The 23,319-nt window shown below is 38.2% G+C and overlaps 1 long non-coding RNA gene across 1 annotated transcript; it reads left to right on the top strand.

The window, feature by feature from the left end:
- The first annotated feature begins 14,396 nt into the window (after positions 1-14,396).
- Positions 14,397-22,440, top strand: LOC144825226 (uncharacterized). Its single transcript, XR_013609340.1, has 3 exons — positions 14,397-14,520; positions 21,412-21,487; positions 22,393-22,440. It is a non-coding gene; the product is annotated as an uncharacterized LOC144825226 (long non-coding RNA).
- The last annotated feature ends 879 nt before the right edge of the window (positions 22,441-23,319 follow it).

Below are 23,319 nucleotides of genomic sequence, written 5' to 3' on the forward strand. Positions count from 1 at the left end.
TCACTATGTTGATTTCTTACCGGTTCGCGGACCGGATCGCGGAATCAGATTGAGCTAACGGGAAGCTTCCCGGTTCGCGGACCGGGAGCGAAACAAAAAAAATATTAAAAAAAATTATTAATAAACATATAAAATATATTTTTGGATTTAAAGAAGAATAAATTTTACAGCTATAGATATTAGCTTTTAAAAAACCAATGAAATTCATTGAAAAAACCATAGGTTACAGACCATATATAGTTAGGAATTAGCATTTACAAAACCTTGAAAATTTACTGAAAAAACCATAGGTTATAGATCATATATAGTTAGGAATTAGCATTTAAAAAACCTTATTTTACTCACACAAAACCATTGAAATTCCATATATAGTTAGTTGTACTAACTATATATCGCGCACCCGCAATCCACTGCTGATCATGTCACATATTACATCATTCATGACATGGTCAGTGACATCACTGATGACATCACTGATGACATCTCAAATGACATCACTGATGACATCACTGATGACATCTCAAATGACATCACTGATGACATCACTGATGACATCTCAAATGACATCACTGATGACAACATCCAGTGACTGTATTTTTCTGTAAAGTTAAAATATGTCTTACATATTTAAGAATGAGTGGATGTATAAATGTCTGGATGAAGGATTTAGTAGGTGCATGACTGACTGTATGAGTGAGTGATTAAATGTGTCTCACTGAGTGCATGGGTTAGTGACTAAACTGTCTTAATTTGTGCATCATTATGTCTGTTGTTCTGTAAACTGCAGCATGTGTTAATCATTAGCAATATGATTAACTATATGGGTTATTGATTGGTTGCCCAAGTATTTGTATGGGAGACTGAGTGTATGTGTGGGTGGCTGGGAGGTGAATGAATCTGTGCATAGATGTGTGAGCAGTTGATTCACTAGATGTATGGGTTCAAAAGTGCATGTGGAAACAGCTGTATGGGCGGTTGACTGTGTGCATGAGTGTATTGGTGAGTGAATGGATATCTCAGTGCTACATGTCAAAGTAAGTACATATGTAAAACACAGTACATGTGAGAGTTGACATATATAAATAACTGCTGTGCATAAGAGCCAGTAATTGTGTGAGTGGCTGTATGGATCATTGTGAACTTGTATCCAGGATTGTATAAGAGAGTAAATATGTGTTAGTATATGTTTGAATAAGTAAGGTGTGTATAACTGTATAGTTGAGAAAATGGAGGTGTGATTGATTCTTTGCATGACTGACTAGGTGTGTGTGTAACTCTATGGATGAGTGACAGTCTGTGAGTGTCTGTTTACACTTACTGTATCTAAGGTTATATTAGAGTCTGAAGAGCTTCATCGTATTATCACATGAATGATGTCATCAGTGATGTGATCAGTAATGTCAAATGAGATGTCATCAGTGATGTCATCAGTGATGTCATTTGAGATGTCATCAGTGATGTCATCAGTGATGTCATTTGAGATGTCATCAGTGATGTCATCAGTGATGTCACTGACCATGTCATGAATGATGTAATATGTGACATGATCAGCAGTGGATTGCGGGTGCGCGATATATAGTTAGTACAACTAACTATATATGGAATTTCAATGGTTTTGTGTGAGTAAAATAAGGTTTTTTAAATGCTAATTCCTAACTATATATGATCTATAACCTATGGTTTTTTCAGTGAATTTTCAAGGTTTTGTAAATGCTAATTCCTAACTATATATGGTCTATAACCTATGGTTTTTACAATGAATATATATATATATATATATTCACACAGTCCAGGAGCCAAATTTAGGAAAGCCACACGGAAAACCATTACGGACACAAATTTAATGCGACATGCAGGCGCTGGAAAGTACAGGCAGGCAGTTCAAAAGTAGTTAATGGCCAGACGCGTTTCAGAAGCACCACACGCTTCCTTCCTCAGTGGCCGTAAGCAATTTGAAGGAATGCTTGCACAAGTTAATTTGAAAGCGACCCCAACTTGCTCCGCCCACAGGCGTCACCACCTGCTCCTCACACGAGCATGACGGCGAACAGTACCTTGGGCGTTGTAGTCCATCGCTGCAGTTTTATCCTAGTGGATGTGCTCACCTTTCATTGTAAGCCAAATATAAACCTCAGTGGGCAGAAATGTCCTCTCTGCAATCTCCCTCGCTGAAGTAAGATGCCGCATTATGTGTGAACACGAACACACACCTGGATAGTGTCATATATATATATTCACTTAAAAAACCATAGGTTTCAGGCCTTATATAGTTAGGAATTAGCATTTAAAAAACCATTGAAATTGCTCCTATATAGTTAGTTGTACTAACTATATTTCGCACACCGGCAATCCACTGCTGATGATGTCACATATTACATCATTCATGACATGGTCAGTGACATCACTGATGACAACACTGATGACATCTCAAATGACATCACTGATGACATCACTGATGACATCTCATTTGACATCACTGATCACATCACTGATGATATCATTCATGTGATAATACGATGCACCTCCTCACACTCTAATATAACCTTTGATACACCCAGTGTTAAATACAGACTACCAGTCTTGAAACCATTGACACACCAATACCCGTTACTACATACGCACTGACTGATTCCTAGGTCTACACACACATTCACTTATTCACCCATAGAATCACTCATACATACAGTCACTCATCAATACAACACTATCATATGCACTCATACACCTATACAGACACTCACACACTGCCACTCATCCATGGAGTTACTCACACACCTAGTCAGTCATGCAAAGAATCAATCACACTTCCATTTCCTCAACTATACAGTTATACACACAACACCTTACTTATTCAAACACATACTAACACATACTCTCTTATACAATCACTGATATAAGTACACAATGATCCATATAGCCACTCGCACATTCACTGGCTCTCATGTATAGTCATTTATATATGCCAACTCTCACATGCACTGTGTTTTACATATGTACTTACTTGCACATGTAGCACTGAGATATCCATTCACTCACCAACACACCCATGCACACAGTCAACCACCCATATAGCTGTTTCCACATGAACTCTTGAACTCATACACCTAGTGAATCAACTGCTCACACATCTATGCAGCAGCTTACACAACAACAGACATACTGATGCACACATTCAGACAGTTTAGTCACTAACCCATGCATTTAGTAAGACACATTTAATCACTCACTCATACAGTCAGTCACCCACCTACTAAATCCTGCATCCAGACACTTATACATCCACTCATTCTTCAATATGTAAAACATATTTAAACTTTACAGAAACACACAGTCACTGGATGATGTCATCAGTGATGTCAAATGAGATGTCATCAGTGATGTCATTTGAGATGTCATCAGTGATGTCACTGACCATGTCATGAATGATGTAATATGTGACATTATCAGCAGCGGATTGCGGGTGCACGAAATATAGTTAGTACAACTAACTATATAGGAGCAATTTCAAGTGATGCATTAGCTCCGCTGCCAACTCGGAACTAGTATCCATGTAGTAGCAGCCTGAAGTGGTGGGAATCGTCACCGCTTGACAGCACAGACTTCAATATCAAATGACAGCGCTGGTTGAAGATTTACCCTTGCCTGCAACTGAAGGTTTTTTAATGACAACATATTCACAGGGAAAAGCCACCCTACTCAAGGGCTAATGCATCACTTGACTCACAGGACTGCAAGAACCACAAGCCCCGGCATCGCAACTCCACCCACTCAGGGCGGACGACGCCCTTCTCAAGTAATAAAGAGCTTGAAAAGTGTGAGCCGAGTCTGGCGTTTCCTTCTGTGTGTCCATGAAGAAGGGGCGGGTTTAGGCCCCGAAACGCGTCGGACTGTCTTCGAAATCATAAGGAAATCTGCAATCTCCGCTTTGGGTGCCACGATACAACCGGATGGTGTGAAGTATGTGGTTGAGCCCTTGTCAAAAGCGCTTGCGCATTTTGCTGGAAAAATATATATATATATATATATATATATTGCATCAACTCCTTCGTGAACTTCTTCTTGCAACAAACGAAAGAACCGAGCCCAAACTCCGTTTTGCATGTGAAAAGGGTTTATTTAATCATAAATCGGCAATCCTGCCCGACGCGTTCGGAGTTTGGGCTCGGTTCTTTCGTTCTTTGCATGAAGAAGTTCACGAAGGAGTTGATGCAATATTGGGAGGCTCGCTACCTCACCGGAGCCCACCGTCAATCAAGAGGCAGAGCAATCGCGAATTGTGTGTTTGCTAATATATATATATATATATATATATATATATATATATCAACATCAAAGGTTGCCTGATGTAGAAAAGGCCCAACACTCGGTCAATATCTGCCACAAATCTTTAATGCAGGAAGTGATGCGATAGAACAGCAAAGTCCAACACGATTGGTCTGCCCTCTGCCCAACGCGTTTCGTGATCTTCCTCACTTCATCTGGGGCTTCTGGCTTGATGCTGGTAACAGCGGCAATTAGCACGGCACTGCCTTTGTATTACAGTTACCAGCATCAAGCCAGAAGCCCCAGATGAAGTGAGGAAGATCACGAAACGCGTCGGGCAGAGGGCAGACCAATCGTGTTGGACTTTGCTGTTCTATCGCATCACTTCCTGCATTAAAGATTTGTGGCAGATATTGACCGAGTGTTGGGCCTTTTCTACATCAGGCAACCTTTGATGTTGATATATATATATATATATATATATATTCACAGAAAAAACCATAGGTTTCAGGAGTTATATAGTTAGGAATTAGTTTTTTAAAAACCTTTGAAATTCACTCCAAAAACTATAAGTTTTAGTGGTGTTATAGTTAGCTGGACATTTTACTCATACAAATCCAATGAAATTGCTCCTATATAGTTAGTTGTACTAACTATATTTCACGCACCCGCAATCCACTGCTGATGATGTCACATATTAGATCATTCATGACAAGGTCAGTGACAGGCCTGAAACATATGGTTTTTGCAGTGTTTTAAAAAAAAAAATTGATTGGTTAACTGGCTTAATAAGTGTATCTTAGTGAATACATATATTAGCGAGTAATGTTTAAATATTTAAATATATGCATGAGTGATGTAATATGTGACGTCATCAGCAGTGCATTGCAGACGTGCAAGTTATAGTGAGTCAAACTAACTATACCGTGGGAATTTCAATGGTTTTATGCAAGTAAAATTTCCAGCTAACTATAACTGGTGTGAAACCTATGGTTTTTTCAGTGAATTTCAAAGGTTTTTTAAATGCTAATTCCTAACTATAACTGGTGTGTAACCTATGGTTTTTTCAGTGAATATATATATATATAAAATTTCTATGGCAAAATGAAACCCCTCATTTTGTTCCTTTTCAAATTAAATGTATTAAGTGTTACCACTTTATTCCAATCAAGATGACTTCAGGTGTGCCAAACTTTTGTCATAAGTAAGACTGTTAGCGTTCTAGTTGTTCTTTAGAACACTCTGGGACATTCTGTCATTGGGCTATAGTTGGGCTACATCTGGCTGATATTTGGGCTACATTTGGGCTCTTTTGTCTCTGGTGGCCATCTTGGGAGACTGCATATCAGAATTATTTTAATGAAATATAAGAGGATTTGAGAAGTCACTCAAAATGTGCCCTAATTTTTCTTTCTTCAGCACTAATCATAATTTCTATGGCAAAATGAACCCCCTCATTTTGTTCCTTTGCAAATTAAATGTTTTAAATGTTAACACTTTATTCCAATCAAGATGACTTCAGGTGTGCCATACTTTTGTCATAAGTAAGACTGTTAGCGTTCTAGTTGTTCTTTAGAACACTCTGTGACATTCTGTCATTGGGCTATAGTTGGGCTACATCTGGCTGATATTTGGGCTACATTTGTTTTTTTTGTCTCTGGTGGCCATCTTTGGGCTACATTGGGCTACATTGGGCTACATTGGGCTACATTTGGGCTCTAACATATATATAGCCAATGTAGCCCAATATATATTTTTTCAAAGTTAATTTTCGTAAAAACCACTGGAGCACATATCTTGAGACATAGCAAAGGCACATCGGGCTACCAGTCCCTACAATTTTGCCAAGTTTGGTGGGAAACCATTCAGCCGTTCGGGCTAAAAGTGAGTCCAACCGCCCTATGGAAATTAACATGGGGGAAACCCCCCTTTTATCTCGGCCCCCGCTTGACGAATCCCCCCCAAACTTTCAGGGAAGGAGCGGAGCGCCGCGTGGCAAAGTTAAGGAAAATTTCAGGAAGATTCCTCAACCGGCGCCAAAGTTATTCCCAATAGAATGTTGCGATTTCCCTTTATATATATATCCAAACCCAAAAAGGTGCCTGTTGAAGAAGGGCCCACAGCAGGTGAGTAATGGCTAACACATCTTTATTGAAGGTTGTCGTGACCAAGGATCAAGCACTGCCCCGCATTCAAAGACAAGCCCAGCCCGACGCGTTTCGTGGATGAACACTTAATCATGGGCTGCTAATTTTCTCAAGTGAAAGGCAACAGTCAGTTTTTCAAACACCACATTTAAAGTTTTCAGTCGCCGCCCAGGTGGGCGTAGCCCCTCTCCGAGCATTGTGGTCTTTGTGGTTTTTGAGTCTTACCACAGTGGGTCGCCATGTCACCTAACATTCGATTGTTGTCCAATAAAATCCAAGTGGATCGCGGTGCAATGCTGACCCTTCGCACAACACCTTTTCTCCTTTAAAACTAGCTCTTGCTCCTTAAGCAGCCTCGTAGTTTGACGCTGCTGCAGGACTAAAGACAGCGGGGACTCCTTCCGCGACTCAGGCCAGCCGCAAACATCCAAACCCAAAAAGGTGCCTGTTATAGAAGGGCCCACAGCAGGTGAGTAATGGCTAACACATCTTTATTGAAGGTTGTCGTGACCAAGGATCAAGCACTGCCACGCATTCAAAGACAAGCCCAGCCCTACGCGTTTCGTGGATGAACACTTAATCATGGGCTGCTAATTTTCTCAAGTGAAAGGCAACAGTCAGTTTTTCAAACACCATATTAAAGTTTTCAGTCACCGCCCAGATGGGCGTAGCCCCTCTCCGAGCATTGTGGTCTTTGTGGTTTTTGAGTCTTACCACAGTGGGTCGCCATGTCACCTAACATTCGATTGTTGTCCAATAAAATCCAAGTGGATCGCTGTGCAATGCTGACCCTTCGCACAACACCTTTTCTCCTTCAATACTAGCTCCTGCTCCTTAAGCGGCCTCGTAGTTTGACGCTGCCGCAGGACTGAAGACAGCGGGGACTCCTTCCGCGACTCAGCCAGCCGCAAACATCCAAACCCAAAAAGGTGCCTGTTGAAGAAGGGCCCACAGCAGGTGAGTAATGGCTAAAACATCTTTATTGAAGGTTGTCGTGACCAAGGATCAAGCACTGCCCCGCATTCAAAGACAAGCCCAGCCCGACGCGTTTCGTGGATGAACACTTAATCACGGGCTGCTAATTTTCTCAAGTGAAAGGCAACAGTCAGTTTTTCAAACACCACATTTGAAGTTTTCAGTCACTGCCCAGGTGGGCGTAGCCCCTCTCCGAGCATTGTGGTCTTTGTGGTTTTTGAATGCGGGGCAGTGCTTGATCCTTGGTCACGACAACCTTCAATAAAGATGTGTTAGCCATTACTCACCTGCTGTGGGCCCTTCTTCAACAGGCACCTTTTTGGGTTTGGACATGTATATATATATATATATATATATATATTACCTACTGGCGGTCGCCAGTAGGTATATATAGTTAGGATTTTTTCTCTATGGGTTTTTTGAAAATTCTATGTCTAATAACTTTGGCGTTTGTGGACGGAATTGGCTGAAATTTTCTGGAAAATGGAACATTTTGTTTCTGAGCAGCCACTGGAAATTTGGGGGGAGTTGGTCCAGGGGGGGCCGAGAAAAAAGGGGGGTCCCAAAACGTGTTTTTAACATTGAGTTTTCCATAGGGCGGTTAGCCTCACTTTTAGCCCGAACGGCTGAATGGATTTGCACGAAACTTGGCAAAATTGTAGGGACTGGTAGCCCGATGTGCCTTTTCTAGGTCTCAATATATGTGCTTCAGTGGATTTTGAGAAATTAACGTTCAAAAAAAGATATATATCTGTAACAGCGGACCAGGCAGCGCCCCGGTACGCGTACTTGACGCGTAACGGAACTTCGCGTAGCGAAGTTGATTGGCTCTCCGGTGTCTGTCAACATTCTAAACAGTCCGGAGCGGCCGCCATCTTGTCTCTCGGTAGGATCGAGAGACAAGAGGAGGTCAAAAGCGAAGGGGCAAATGACCTTAAGGGGGCATAGTAGATACTCCCTGACCCCCTAGGTTTGATGTGGAGGCTTTAAAGGGGCCCCGCTAAGCAAAAAAAAAAAAAATTTTTTTTTGTTTTTTTTCGTGGTTAGCGCCCGGTACGCGAACCGGGAAGCGTACTGGGGAGCGTATCACAATAAAAAATGAATGATAGACTTTTCAAATGCTGTATGTTAATTGATTGTTGGTTTTGTTGATTATTTTTTTTTTTTTTTTAACTTTTTTTATTGTGTTTCATAATTTATTAAACTTTCTAACATTTCATTGTCAGAAATTTCATAATCATGGAATATAGATTGTAGTCTCTGAGGTTGTAAAATGTCCTCATTTGCAAGGAGGTTATCTACTGCTTGCACACATTGCAGTAGTTCTTGGTCCCATGTTTCATCCATAAATTCAATCTCATTTGGATCAATGATTTCTGTGTTGGACTCTGGAAGGACAATTTCAAATGAAATGTTTTGTTCACTTTCCATTTTTCCTGAAATTTGCATAAAAAAAATATATATTAGTAGAGGTAGGGCACTGTTGGGATTAATTTTAGATAGGCAGTTTTTATCAGAGAATTTATCTTTGGGCAGTGTATAGTATCAGAGTGGAAGTAGGAATATAAAAAAGTGTATCTAAATTTATAAGTACTACAGAGGGATAGTATATAACTAACAGAAAAAGTTTGCCATATTAACTTAAAGTGCACAATATACTTCAGTTTTAAAAATAACAACTTACCTTTAAAAAGAAGTTGAAGTTATTAATGAAAATCCAAATGAAATGTACACCAGGAAGTAGTAGTCAAAATGGCTGTGTTTCCTTCTCTTCCTTTATATATATTCGGGTACATAACCAATCAAATATCATGTAAAAAAAGTAGAAAATGAAAGTAACATTTTAATTGGTTGTCAATTCCAACACTTCAGATGTGTTTTGTGAAGTAATTTACCTCACGGTATTTAGAGAGGACTACAGGCTAAATGGCTAAATGGAATTCCAATCAAATTTGTGAAAATGGTAGGGATTGGTATGTAGTATGAGCTATTCTATATTTGGTGAAATTGTCTCCAGTGGCTTTTCTGTGAACTACTTTCCCACCTTTTTTGATGGTGTGCTTCCCAGGAAGCGACCCGGTACGCGAACCGTTGAGCGCCTCGGTTCGCGGACCTTAAGCGTTCCGGGAGTCCACCATTTTGTGTTTCGGTCGAATTATGATACAAGATGGAGGGCAAATAATGTTCAGAATGGGTAGAAGGGGGCACGGTAGACTTATCTTGACCCCCTAGGTTTTGTGAGGGTGGCTGAGGAGGCCCATATGTGCGGAAAAAAAAACATTTTTTTTAAAAATTTCGCGAGGTTAGCTCCCGGTACGCGTACCGGGTAGCGCACCAGGGAGCGTATTTTGTTGAAAATTAGTGAAAATAGTTAGAGTAAAAAAATAATTGTGAGTGATTAGATGTAGGGTAGCTCTGAGAAGAGCTTTTGGGTTTATGGTACATTTAGGTACTTATAAGTAGGTACCAATGCACATTCTTAAATTCAGAGTGAAAACTCTGTTGCCCTCATCTGAGAAGTGAACTCCATCTCCTCTGTAGATATCTTGCATGTAGTAACGCAAGTTATTGTTGTACAGGGAGCCCATTCCATGGTCTCTCATGTAAGCTGAAACAGATTTGTTTACATGCTTCCTCGACTTCTCAATTTGTGGACAAAATTGGTTTGACCACCTCCATTTCTGTCTTTGGCATATATTTGAATATACCAAGGCAGTCTGAGGAAAAAGTGCCATTAATTGCTCAAAGGTGTCCTTTAAAAGCATTTCCAGACCTACACCAGTCAAAGTGCCCAAGTCATTACCTCCACAGTGCACAATTAACAGGTCAGGTTTTGGCAAATGCATAAAGGTTTTCACCAATGGTATCAATTGGTGACATTTTAATCCTCTCTGGCCAAACCACTTAATTTCCACATCTTGTAAATTGAGGTTAGGTAAATTTCTGCTTTCAACGTACCTTTGAGCCCAGTGAATATAACTATGACCAACAATCCAGACAGAAAACATGGTGAGAGAAGGTTCTCCTGCAGTCAGATGAAGTGTGGCAATGAAATGGCAGTTGAAAAAATGTGAGTTTGAAATGAAAAAAACTGTGGAGTTTCTGTGTTCATGAAGTAGTAACAGTGATTGGTGGATTTTGATTGATGAAAACAGAAAGTTAGGGTGTAGAGATGTGTTCTTTGAAAGATGTATTTTGAGTGGTCAATAAAAAATCATTAAATGAAAGAAAGCACTGGATATGCAGGTGCACTGAGAGTTCAGAGTTCAATTGCAACATTGTTGTGTGAATTTGCAAACACCAGAGTTTCTCCAAGAGGTGGTTGCTATGGAAAATAGGCAGAAAGGGCAGAGGGGGAAGGGTTTTCATTTGAAAAAAAGTGAGGGAAGAGTTTTGATTGGGTGACATGAGAAATATGTGTGAAGAATTACACCATTTCTGTGCTTTTGATAGCTGCAGACTCTGGAGTGCATACCTTTTGCTCTGCTGAAGACAAATTGGTGTGTTTCTGAGACTGTTTTCAAACTCAAAGTATTTGCTAAGGTGAGAAAATATTTCTTTACTTTAGATAGAGAATAGTGTGCTTTAAGGAGAAAATTATGATTTATGTGGCGCAATTTGCTAGTAAATATGCTCTCACATGTGCATGGAAATTTTTGATTTTGAATGTTTCTGTTATATAGCCATGTTAAAAGTGACTCAACCATGCTGGAAAGTCAATCAAAAAATGATTTCATGTATTTTAATGACATTTTAAGTCATTTTCTGATGTGCAGTGTTTAGAAATTATGATTTGAAAATCGTTTTTGTGGAAAAGGAATTGTTTTTAAAATCATGACAAGGAAATAATGGTGTATGGTTATTTATAAGGCAATTGACTGTCCTTGATGTTATTTTTCTCATTTTAGTGTAAGACCTTTCTCTGTGGCGCAAATTGCTTGTAAATATGCTCTTACATGTGCATGAAAATTTTAATTATCAATGTTTGTGTTACATAGCCATGATAAAAGTGAACCAACCATGCAGGAAAGCCAATAAAAAAACGCTTTCATGTGTTTCAATGACATTTTAAGTCATTTTCTCATGTGCAGTTTTTTGAAATTATGATCTGAAAATCGTTTTTGGGAAAAAGGAATTGTTTTTAAATTCAAGAGAAGGACATAATGGTGTATGGTTCTTTATAAGGCAATTGACTGTCCCTGATGTTATTTTTCCCATTTTAATGTCAGACCTTTCTTTGTGGCGCAAATTGCTTGTAAATATGCTCCCACCTGTACATTGAAAATTTTGATTTTGAATGTTTATGTTACATAGCCATGTTTAAAGTGACCCTACCATGCAGGAAAGCCAATCAAAATACGCTTTTATGTGTCTTAAGGACAATTTAAGTAATTTTCCCATGTGTAGTGTTTTGAAGTTATGATTTGAAAATCGTTTTTGAGGTAAAGGAATGTTGTTAAAATTTATGTTCGCCATATGCCCCCAAATTTCTTTCTCAGGGTTGCAGCAGGGTGCTCTTGAGACACCCCTGCACTTTTGGAATAAATTCCTAATTTGTGATGAGCAAATTGTTAATCGCAAATTGCACCTTCATTTATATGAGCCTCCTAGCCCATGGAAATGAATGGGTAATTTGCAATTAGCAATTTTCTCATCGCAAATTTGGAATGGTAAAGAATCGCTATTTATTCCTTAAAATTCGCTTTTTTGGAAATGCAAAATAGTTATATGATACATATGGCGGTTGATGTCTAACAAGATAAGAAGCTTATGGATACATTTATGATGACTGGTGCAATGAAGTAGAAATCACTTACTTCATTGGTAGGCCTTTACAATAAATTATCTCCTCTGTATTCTTCATCAAGCATAACTTTAATCTGCAATCCTGAGTAGGCCTCACCTTAAACAAACCTCTGGATAGGCCACATCTTATTGTCATCCTGATTTAATCATTTATAATTCTAGGGACAGATTTATGATAGGTGTATACCTCTTTTGTGCCACTTAGAAAACATTGTCCATGGGGAAATGAATTAAAATGTCATTAAGACACATGAATGTGTTTTTTTTAAACGTTTGCAATTTTTTTGGGTCACTTTCAACATGGGTATGTGTCTGAAACAGTCAAAATCTAAATTTGCAATGCACTGGTGGGAGCATATTTACAAGGAATGTGCTTCATGGGGAAAGGTCTTATAATGTAATATGGGAAAAATGACATTAGAGATACTGAAATGCCTTATAGAGAAGCATACACCATTATGTCCTTGTCATAAATTTGCAAACCATTACTTTTCCCCAAAAACGATTTTCAAATTATATTTAGAAAACAGTGCACATGTGGAAATTACTTAAAATGTCAATAATTCAAAAATTGTGATTCCTTAAATGCAATGTATAAAAAAAAAATATGTAAAAAATGATATTAAGGATTTGGAAACTACCACCAACTTGTAGTTTGTGGTAATTTGCGAATTCTTTTCAAAAAGAATTTTTTTTTTAAAAAAAAAAAGGTCCCATATGACGCCCATACATGCCATTAGGGCATGTAGGTGTGCCATGTGCTCCCAAATTTCTTTTTCAGGGGTGCAGCAGGTTGTTCTTGAGATACCCCTGCACGCTTGAAAAAAATCCTATTTTGTGATGAGCTAATTGCTAATCACAACTTGCAACATTAATTCCTATGAGCCTCCTAGCCTATGGAAATGAATGGGTAATTTGCAATTAGCAATTTGCTCATTGCAAATTAGGAATAGTAAAGAATCGCTATTTATTCCTTAAAATTTGCTATTTATAATATGTAAAATATTTTGATGATACATATGGCAGTTCATCTGTAACAAGATAAGAAGCTTAGGGATAGATTTATGATGAGTGGCGCATCCCCAGGGATGTGACAGGCATCCTGCGCCACTGTTCCGCCACCCATGGTGTGCTGCATTTACAATGCGGCGCAGCATGGGGCAAAAAAGGCACAGATGTGTGACGCATCTGTGCTGTAAAGGTGGCGCATTGCTGGAGTTGTATCGTAAGTGCGATGCAGCTCCAGCAAGGATCAGGGGTGCCCCATCTATACAATGCTGCGTCAAGACCTATGCCAGCTTCAAGCAGGTGCAGGGTTTTGAAGCAGCTTTCTCCTATCTGATTGTAAATGCGGCACACCATGGGTGGTAAAGCAGTGGTGCACATTAACTGGTGCATGCCTGGGGATGTGCCATTTAATATAAATCTGCACTTTAACATTTGAGTATGTGCAGGGGACACAGAGTCGTTGAGGCTTATCCAAGGTTAAGAACAGATGAGTCCTGTCCAGTGAAAAATTAGACATAGGCTTCACCTGCTCAGCATCGCTGGACATGGCTAAATAATAGCTGCAAAATGTTACTCTTGTTAAATAATTTTACTATTATAATCTGTGAGATTTGTCTCTTACTCTGCAACATCTCATTGTTGTTGTCTTTCTTTAAAGATAAAGACAACCTCAACATGAGCGACAATCTGCAATCAGTTGATTTTGACCTCATCATTGAACTTGTAATTGAAACATCAGTGGATGTTGATCCATTGGATGATTTAAATCCTGAGGATGAAGAAGAGCGTGATGAGGATGCAGATTTGTCCGAATTATATGATATAGGATGGGAAGATGACCTGCTTGAGCCTTTGGAATTATAAACATTTATTTTTAAAATTTATAATGAATAAAAAGTAAAAAGGTAAACCGTTTAATTTAAAAATAAAGACACCTTCAAAAACAGGTTATGTGTAGTGTCTTCAATAAAATATTAAAATATGCTCATAAAATTAGATCAGATTCACATATAAAATAGCATAGGTAACATAAATATAAATCTCATTTCTTTTCTGCTACTTCTGTATTGTAAATTTGCAAGGACAAAAAAATCTTCTATTTAAAATGTCAAGTAGTGTGTTATGTTTTTGATCACTATTACTGATTTACTGTTTGATAATATTTTTTTATTAACATTTTTATTATATTTTTCCTCAGATTCAACTATGCCTACAAAAATAAGAGAGATGAAGGCTGCAAAACGTCAAAGACAGCAGGAGAAAAAAAAAATGCAGCAGTCCTCTAACAAAAAGATTTCTCAAGCGATGAAGAAAGCACCGGGTAAGAGCTCTAAATATTTCATAAAAAATATTTCAAATAAAAAAAATATTAGTACAGAAAATGTTTCAATCCATAACAACACAAGTAAATCAAATGGAAAGAAAAGGACAAATGAAAATGTTACTGCTAGAGCAAGAGATAAATCTGTGCATGATAGTAGAAGGAAACAACAGTTTACGGAGATTCGTAAACGAATGTTCCGTAACAGGATAATTGGCAATTTGTTAAAAAATATTAAGAAAGGTCAACAGAAATTAGTTTTTTATAGGAGAAAAAAAAAAGTTGAGAAAGTTATTGATCAGGCTTTTGAAATTAAACGTAAGTTATTTATTTTGATAATCAATAGAATTAGGAAGCTAAACAAGGCAATTTTTGATTTCAAAAGAAATAGTAGATGGAAGAGAATAGTTAATCGTAGTAATTTTTGTGAAGTTTTTTCTGGAGAATGGATACATAGTTCAAGCTGTGAGGCATTTTTTAATGAAGAGAGTTATTTCCAGGATAATGATTTGGTGCATGCAGTTGACATCAGTGGTCGTGCTTATGAAGTGAAAGATGGTTGTCCAGTTGAAAAAGAAAAACTTGTGACAACAGAGGCAGAAGAGTTGTTAGGTAATGAGGTTTTAGGAAGACGTGCTAAGGGTCCTGTGTACACCTGGAAGTGTAGTAGTATTTGCAGTGTGCGACAGGATTCTATCAATTTGCTTTGTGATTTTGTACGGTCATTTAACAAGAAAAGTTTGAAGCAGAAAATGAGGTTGTTGCAAGAATTAGATCCTTGCAGAGTGAGAGAAGTGACAGGTTTGCATGGTCATTCACTGGCTTGTCTTTCCAGGAGAGTATGCCAGAGTGTTTTTCATCATTTCAGGATGCTAGCAGTGCATCATAACAAAGTGAGGAAGTTAGTTAGACTGTTGTATTATGCTAAGAGTCCAGCAATTATGCTGAAACAATTATGTGCTGCTCTTCTGCATGGTTCTGAAATAGATGTGAGGAATATATGTGAAGAAATTGAGTTTTGTTACTTTGGAAGTAAAGAGGAGAATGTTGAAATTGAGCAAGAAATAGAGGGTCATTTGGAAGATACTGTACATGTTTCCAGTACAGATAATTTCCAGAGGGAAATTGCGACGTTTGACATGAAATCAAGTGAGAGGCCTAATTTCACTTGTGTGTGTTGTCGACGCACTTATTATAAGAATCAGACTAAGTTAGTGGATTTATATGCAAAAAGTGAAAGGGAAAATAATAGTGAATGGAAGGATTTTGCAACATACTTGATGGTAGAAAATTGTTTTGATTTGGGATTGGATCAACGTGTGTGTACTTATTGTTGTAACAAATTAAAACAAAACCAGATGCCTGCTAGAGCAGTTCATAATAATCTGGAATTGGTTGAGATTCCTTCTGAATTGAAGGACTTAAATACTTATGAATCTATTTTGATTCAAAGTATCCATCCCTTTCAGGCTATTGTAAGAATGGAGCCAAAGACAGGGAAATTGCCTCCATCAGATTTACAGAGAGGATTAAAGGGAAGAGTTGTTTATTTGCCTCTAGATTTGAAGAAAAACATTAACACAATTGGAGTAGAAAAAGTGGAAGAGGAACCTCTGGTTATCTTAGTTAATGGGGTTCCGACAAAGAATAAGAAAATATGGCAAGATTTAGTAGATGTTAGGAAAGTTAAAAAGGCAACATTGTATTTGAAAAAAAATAATAAATACTATAAGAATGTATATGTTGAAGAAGAGGAAGTAAGTAAGTGAGGAAGAGGATAGCGATTTGTGTGCTGGTCAAATTGAGAAAGTAGAACTCTCTACTAGTGAGGAAATATATGAACATTATAGTGTTCATCCTTTGCATTCAAAGGAAGTCATGGGGAATGCTATTGAGTTGTTTCAAATGAAACAAGCCAAAGGGAGTCCCATTAGTGTTTGGGAGCAAAGTTTGGAAGCTCGGTGTTTCCCACAGCTTTTTCCAACAGGTCAGGGAGGAAGATATGCGATTGTATGCAGGAGATGCTAGGTTTCGACAATGCATTCCATATTTGTTTCATCTCCTGTTTGAAAGCGATCTGTCTGGACTGTCATATGCAGTGAACCACATCTTGAAAAGTGGTATACACATGCAAAACATCTCGGCAAGTGATTTTATGGATAAAGTGAATGTCCAAGATAGTATTTTGGATTCTCACCTGATTAATCTCATGGCGTGTCAGCGTGGTACTAATGAGTACTGGTACCGTCGTCATGGTGATTTAAAATGTATGCTGAGGAACTTAGGTACTCCCACATGGTTCCTCACTCTGAGCTGTGCCGAGTATGGCTGGGAAGACTTACTTGAATTTCTACGAGAGGCAAATGCTAACGTAGAAAACATCGAATTCAAGACACCCGGAGAACTGTGCTCTTTGGATCCAGTCAATGTATGTAGGTACTTCAATCATAGATTTGAAGCTATGATGTCTTTCATCATGAATAAGAAGAATCCACCTCTTGGAGAGGTGTTGGATTTCTTCTGGAGAAAGGAGTACCAAGCAAGAGGTGCTCCTCATATACATATGTTGCTGTGGATCAAGGATGCACCTAAATTTGGAACGGATCCAGATGACTCAGTGATGAGTTTCATCCAACAGTATTCTACGTGTGCTGTTCCAAACGCAAAGGAGAAGAAAAGCCTAAGAGAAAAAGTTCTGCGTTTCCAAAGCCATCGATGTGGAAAGTACTGCCGTCGTAAATTCCGAAACAAGGACAAGTTCTACACTAAATGTCGTTTCGGCTATCCACGACCGGTGATTTCTAAAGGAAGAGTAAACAGTTTGATGTCTTCGCTGCGACACAATGTCATGAAGAAATCACCTAAAAACACTTACAATTTGAAGAGGAACGAAGAGTCCAAGTACATCAACGACTACAACCCGGTGATTTTGTCCATGTGGAATGCTAACATGGATATACAGTTTGTGGCTGATAACTGTATGGCTGTGGCTCGGTATGTGACGTCTTACATCACCAAAAAAGAGAAGACAGAATTGAAGGATATGTGGGAGGACATTTCCCATGAAAAGAGCCTCAGCAAGAAGTTGTACAGTTTCAGTCTGAAGATGTTGTCGCATCGAGAAATCGGAGCGTACGAATGTTCTGACCGGTTGTCTTCAGCAAGTCTCTATGCCAAGTCCAGGAGTATCGTTTGGGCGAGTCTTGGTCTTGCTGCAACGCGTAATCGAGTTCTCAAACCTGTGCGGGAAATTGAGTATTTGGCGGAAAAGGAGCCAAACAGTACCGACATTTTGAAGACCAACATGTTGGATACATATTATCCAAATCGAAGCAGTCACCTCGAGAATGTTTGTCTGTATGAGGTTCTGCAAAATTACATGTTCAAGAGGAACATCAAAGAAGATACTGAGAAAGGAGTGTATGCTGTAATAGGAAGTGAGGGATGTCTGGTGAAGCAAAGAAAATGCCACTTGATAAACCATCGAAAATTGAGTGGCGAATCTCCTGAAAAAAAGGAGTTTTTCTATTTAGCACTTTTGCAACTTTTCAAGCCTTGGCGTGCAGAAGAGGAACTGCTTGGAGATTTCCTCTGTTATGAAGACTCTTTCAATGCCGCCAAGGAGACCATAGAATGTCCTGCTTTTCCCAAATATGTAGAAATGTTGAATGCGGAAATTGAGCAGGAAGCAACAATTGCAGCCGAGATTGCCAGAGACAGTTCTCAGGACAGTCAGAGTTCTGCTTCATTGAGTCAGGATCCACTAGGAGGACCTCTTATTGAAAATGAAGCTGCCACTGCTATGAATGAGGTGGAAAGAGCCATGGCACATGCTCAAGAGGATGTGGTTAACTTAGAAGAGTTGGAAAGGCAACTCAACGTTGAGCAGAGGAAAATATATGACGAAGTTACCATGCAAATTGATCATGGATTAAGTCATGATAAGAAAGAGTGCTCATGTACGTCGTTGAAGCCTGTCCGACTGTACGTGAGTGGAGAAGCGGGAACTGGAAAAAGTTTCCTCATTAAAGCAATTTCATGCTATTTGCAGGAAAGGACAGAGTCATCGCTGTCTTGTGTTGTCACTGCTCCAACTGGACTGGCAGCACATAATATTAAAGGGATTACTTTACATCGTTTACTGATGCTGCCAGTGGAGCATGACAACAAATTAGAATATCACAAGCTATCTGGAGATGCTTGTTTTGAAGTTTCAAGAATCTTGAGGAAAATGAAACTTCTTATCATTGACGAAGTAAGCATGGTTTCCAATGTCATGCTTGCCTTTGTGCATTTGAGGATGCAAGAAGTTCTCAAAACAGAGTATGATGTGTTATTTGGTGGCAAACACATCATTGTTTTCGGAGATCTTCTGCAGCTGACACCAGTGAAAGGGCAACCTGTGTTCAAAATGCTCACGCATGAAGATACCAGGAAGTGCCTAGGCAGCATTGGCAACGTCAATATATGGTTAAACTTCAATTATGCTGAACTGCATGAAAATATGCGTCAGGCAAAGGATGAAGTTTACAAGACTATTCTACAAGATGTTAGAATTGGAAAAGTGACCGAGCATGGAAAAGAAGCTTTACATGCACGATTACTGTCAAATTTATATCCAGAACAAGATGTTGTGCCTGAGAATATTTTTCAGAAAATTACTGATAAGAAATCTGGAATATGTTTGATGCCAACTCTTGCAGAATGTGCCAAATTTAACAACAAAATGTTGCATTTAGAAAAGCAAGAGATTGTGAAAGTGGAAGCTATTGATAGAGTACAGCATATGGGATCAACAATTATTTTGTCTGAGAATCTGAAATCAAAATTGGATTCATTAGAGAAGACTATATCTAAAACTGCAGGTTTTGAAAAGACTCTGAATGTGTGCTTGAACTGCCGTATAATTTTAAGAAGGAATTTACATGTTGAAAGAGGTCTGGTAAATGGATCAATGGGTAATGTTGTTGATTTTGTGAAATACAGAAATAGAGATGGAATTGAATTTTTAAAAATTAAATTTGATGGCATTGAGGAAGTACAGCTAATTGCTCGTTGTTCTGCTAGATTTTTGCTTGTAAAAGACTTATATGTTCGCCGTAAGCAGTTCCCTGTTTGCTTGGCATATGCGGTGACAATTCATAAATCGCAAGGTTTAAGTGTAGACACTGCATTGGTGAATATTGGCAGTTCTGTGTTCAAGGAGGGTATGGCATATGTGGCATTGTCACGAGTTAGAACTTTATCGGGATTGTACTTGATTGAGTGTGATGTCAGAAACATTTGTGCAGATCTAGATTGTGTTAAGGAATACAATAGGTTAAGAAGAGAGTATGCGCCACATTTGCCTCAGTTTCCTTTGTTTGAGAAACGTCTGGTAGGCCGGAAACGAAGAAATGAGAACAATACTGGGGAGGTTGTAGCAAAAAGACAAAAAGTGAATGAACCTAAAATTACAAGCAGAAACAAAGAGGATTCTGTTGAAGATGTTGTTGGTTTTCAGTTTGAAAACAGTTCTGGTGTCAACTGCTATGCTAATGTAGTAATGAATGTTTTGTTTTCTCTAAAAAATGTAAAAGAAGAGATTGTGGTCAATTCTGATCAAAGATTTTGCAGTTTGTTGAATTCTGTGTTAGAGAAATGTAGCACAGATAGAACAAAAATAGAAAGTGTGTCTGAAATTCGAAACCTGTTAGACAGATGTTCAGGGCAAACACAATTCTCTCAAAATATTCAGCAAGATTGTCAGGAGTTTTTAATGTATATGCTTGATGTATTACATGCTGAAGGTGTAGATGTAGATCAGCTGTTTGGGCTTTCTTATCAATGGCAGCATGACTGCGAGAACTGTATGGTATCAAGTACTACTAGTGTAGACTCAGAAAGATTTATATATTTAACTTTGCCAGACAGTAAATCAGTCTCCTTTAATAAGCTAGTAAACGCTGCTAATCACAGCATGGAGTGTAGCCAATGTAAATCTGAAATGATGTCCACATTATTTATACGAAAATATGGCCAGTACGTCATTTTAATGTTCCAACGATGTAGGCCTGATGGAACAAAATTGACAACTTTAATAAAAAAATTTGTAGCTTCGCAGTTGTCAATATCAGGAAGGACTTTTGTAACTACAGCAATTATATATCATGACGGCCCTTCAATATCATCAGGACATTACACAGCTTATTTAAAGTCTAGAAATGGATGGTCATTCTGCAATGATTCTGTTTTAATTTTCAAAAAAAAATTGCCGTATGACCTTAAAAACTCTTACCTGGTGTTTTTAAAACCAAAATTTTAGGAAAATAATCTCGGGATATGATCTGTGGAATTTCAAGAAGTTCTAATGGCTCCTACACAATTTGGCCTTGAGGATAAGTGTAGTTCAGAGACATAACTTCTAATCAAAGGATTGGACATTATGGAGATGTATGTGCACTTTAAATGAGTTCAGAAAAATTGTTTCTTTTCATAAGCTAATTGAAGCAGCCAATCAAAACATGGAGTAGAGGGAATGTAAGTCTGCAATGCTGTCTACTGTTTTACATTGCTTTGTGATTAAAAGTGATGTAGAGAATTAAATAATTGTAGTACTCATAGAGGTAGTGTAAGTCTGCTTCATATTAAGCAGTATCAGTGTCATAGGAAATGTAGAACATGACTGACCAAGAAGGGGAAGATATTATTATTCCAGGATTGTGAAAATGATCTTCAACATTTTAATTCTGAAAGTTGCGGAAATGCCAAATGATGGGATTGGCTTACAAGAAATCCAAGAGTTATAAATATCTCTGACTAGATTTGGCCTTGTGGAAAATAGTGGTAGAGAGCAAGAAGTCATTTATTGCATGTAACGTGTTTTTAAAAACGATGGAGCTTTTCTTTCAGAAAGTGGCGGGCTGAAAGTAATAACAGCACAAAAGAGTGTAAGCTGTTTATAGGACATCCTTGGACGTCATGGAAAGTAAGTTAACTTTAAGGAGTTCTGAATTTTATTTTCTGATGTTGTATGGGTTTTTTAAACACAATCATTTTGATTGTGTTTTTTTTTCCCCGCTGTTACATGATGAATACCTTCAAGTCACTGTTTTTAGTGAATTTTGATACATTCTGAGAACAGCAAAAATAAACCATTTAACATGTATAATTAATTCTGTACTGTTTGCATTTATGATGTATATGTAGAACTGTGTAGGAGGCATGGAGAAGGTGAGTTTTCTGTAAGTGTTAAATTTATTGTATGCAGTGCTGCACTTCTACGTAATCTTTCATATGCTGGACTACATCTGCACAATGAGATACCTAAGCAAAGGAAACACAAGTGATGTGATTGTGAAATGAGCAAAATAAATTGCACATATTTCAATTACATCACTTGAGTTTCCTATCATTACGAATCACATTGTGCAGATCAAGTTTAGGTCTGTCCAGGGAAACATAGGAGGTTTCTACTTTGTTGAAGAGTGCAGTGGACATGACTCACTTCATTAGTAGACTTTCACAGATATTATCTCCTCTGTACACTTCAACAAGTGTAAATCTCATCTTGAACTCTGAGTAGGCCTCACCTCAAACAAATCTCTGGATAGGAGACATGTTATTGGCATACTGAAGCGACACTTTTCTGAAACAAGAGCAATGCAAAAGATGCACCATGTTTTAAGATAGTCCTCACTTCATCTGCATCAAGATACTGTTAGTTTAAAATGTATATCTTTAGCATTGTGTAGAGGACCTGGAGAAGCAGAAGCTTCTGTCAGTGTCAAAGTTGTTGAAAAACTATTTGTCCTTCAATATTTTCCCTTGTCTTTTGTAATTTTTAAATACATATTTTAATTTTTTTTTAAATGTTGGTTCTCTCTTTCACAGATTGAAAGTATAGAAATAAAATGTGATTAATTTAACAGCAATTACAAGGTAAATAGTTGTACTCTTTTCGTTACATTTCTATCACATTCACCTACTATTAGATCCACTGCTTCACTTCTTTAATCCTCAGTTTCCTGCCTTTGCTACTTTCCTCATTCCTTTCTCTATTACCTATTTACTCAACTCCTTCCACTCTTTTTCTCAGTCCCTCTGTTCTCATAGTTTCTCAGTCTTGTTCACTCACTCCATCTCTATTACTCTTAGTGTCTGTGAATTACTTTCCCAACTTTTTTTTTTTGGGGACCGCTTCCTGGGAAGTTGCCCGGTTCGCAAACCAGCAGCGTTATGGCAGTCCACCATTTTGTGTTTCGTTCGAATCAAGATACAAGATGGAGGGCAAATAATGTTCAGAATAGGTAGAAGGGGGCACGGTAGATGTATCTTGACCCCCTTGGTTTTCTGAGGGTGGCTCAGGAGGACCATAGTTCTTCACTCTTGTTCACTCTCTCTGTTTCTATTAATGTCACTGTTTATGACTGATCAAAAAAATGTTTTTTAAAAAAGAACAGTAACTATAAGGGAAGGAAATAGACAGTTATGTTAAAAGAAAGACAGCTAAAGGGAGTAAACTAACGATACTGTTACCTACAATCCACTGCTGTTGATGTTACTGACCATGTCATGAATGATGTAATATGTGAAATCATCAACAGTGGATTGTAGGTAACAGTATCCTTATTTTACTCCCTAGAGCTGTCTTTCTTTTAACATAACTGTGTATTTCCTTCCCTTATAGTTACTGTTCTTTTTTAAAAAATATTTTTTTGGTTAGCTTCCGGTACGCGTACCGGGTAGCGCTCCGGGAGCGAACTAAGAGAAATACAGGTTGGCAGAGTTCCAAATTTTCTACTAATTTTTTTATAATGG

Source organism: Lissotriton helveticus, chromosome 3_1, assembly GCF_964261635.1.
Source record: "Lissotriton helveticus chromosome 3_1, aLisHel1.1, whole genome shotgun sequence".
Classification (NCBI taxonomy): domain Eukaryota; kingdom Metazoa; phylum Chordata; class Amphibia; order Caudata; family Salamandridae; genus Lissotriton; species Lissotriton helveticus.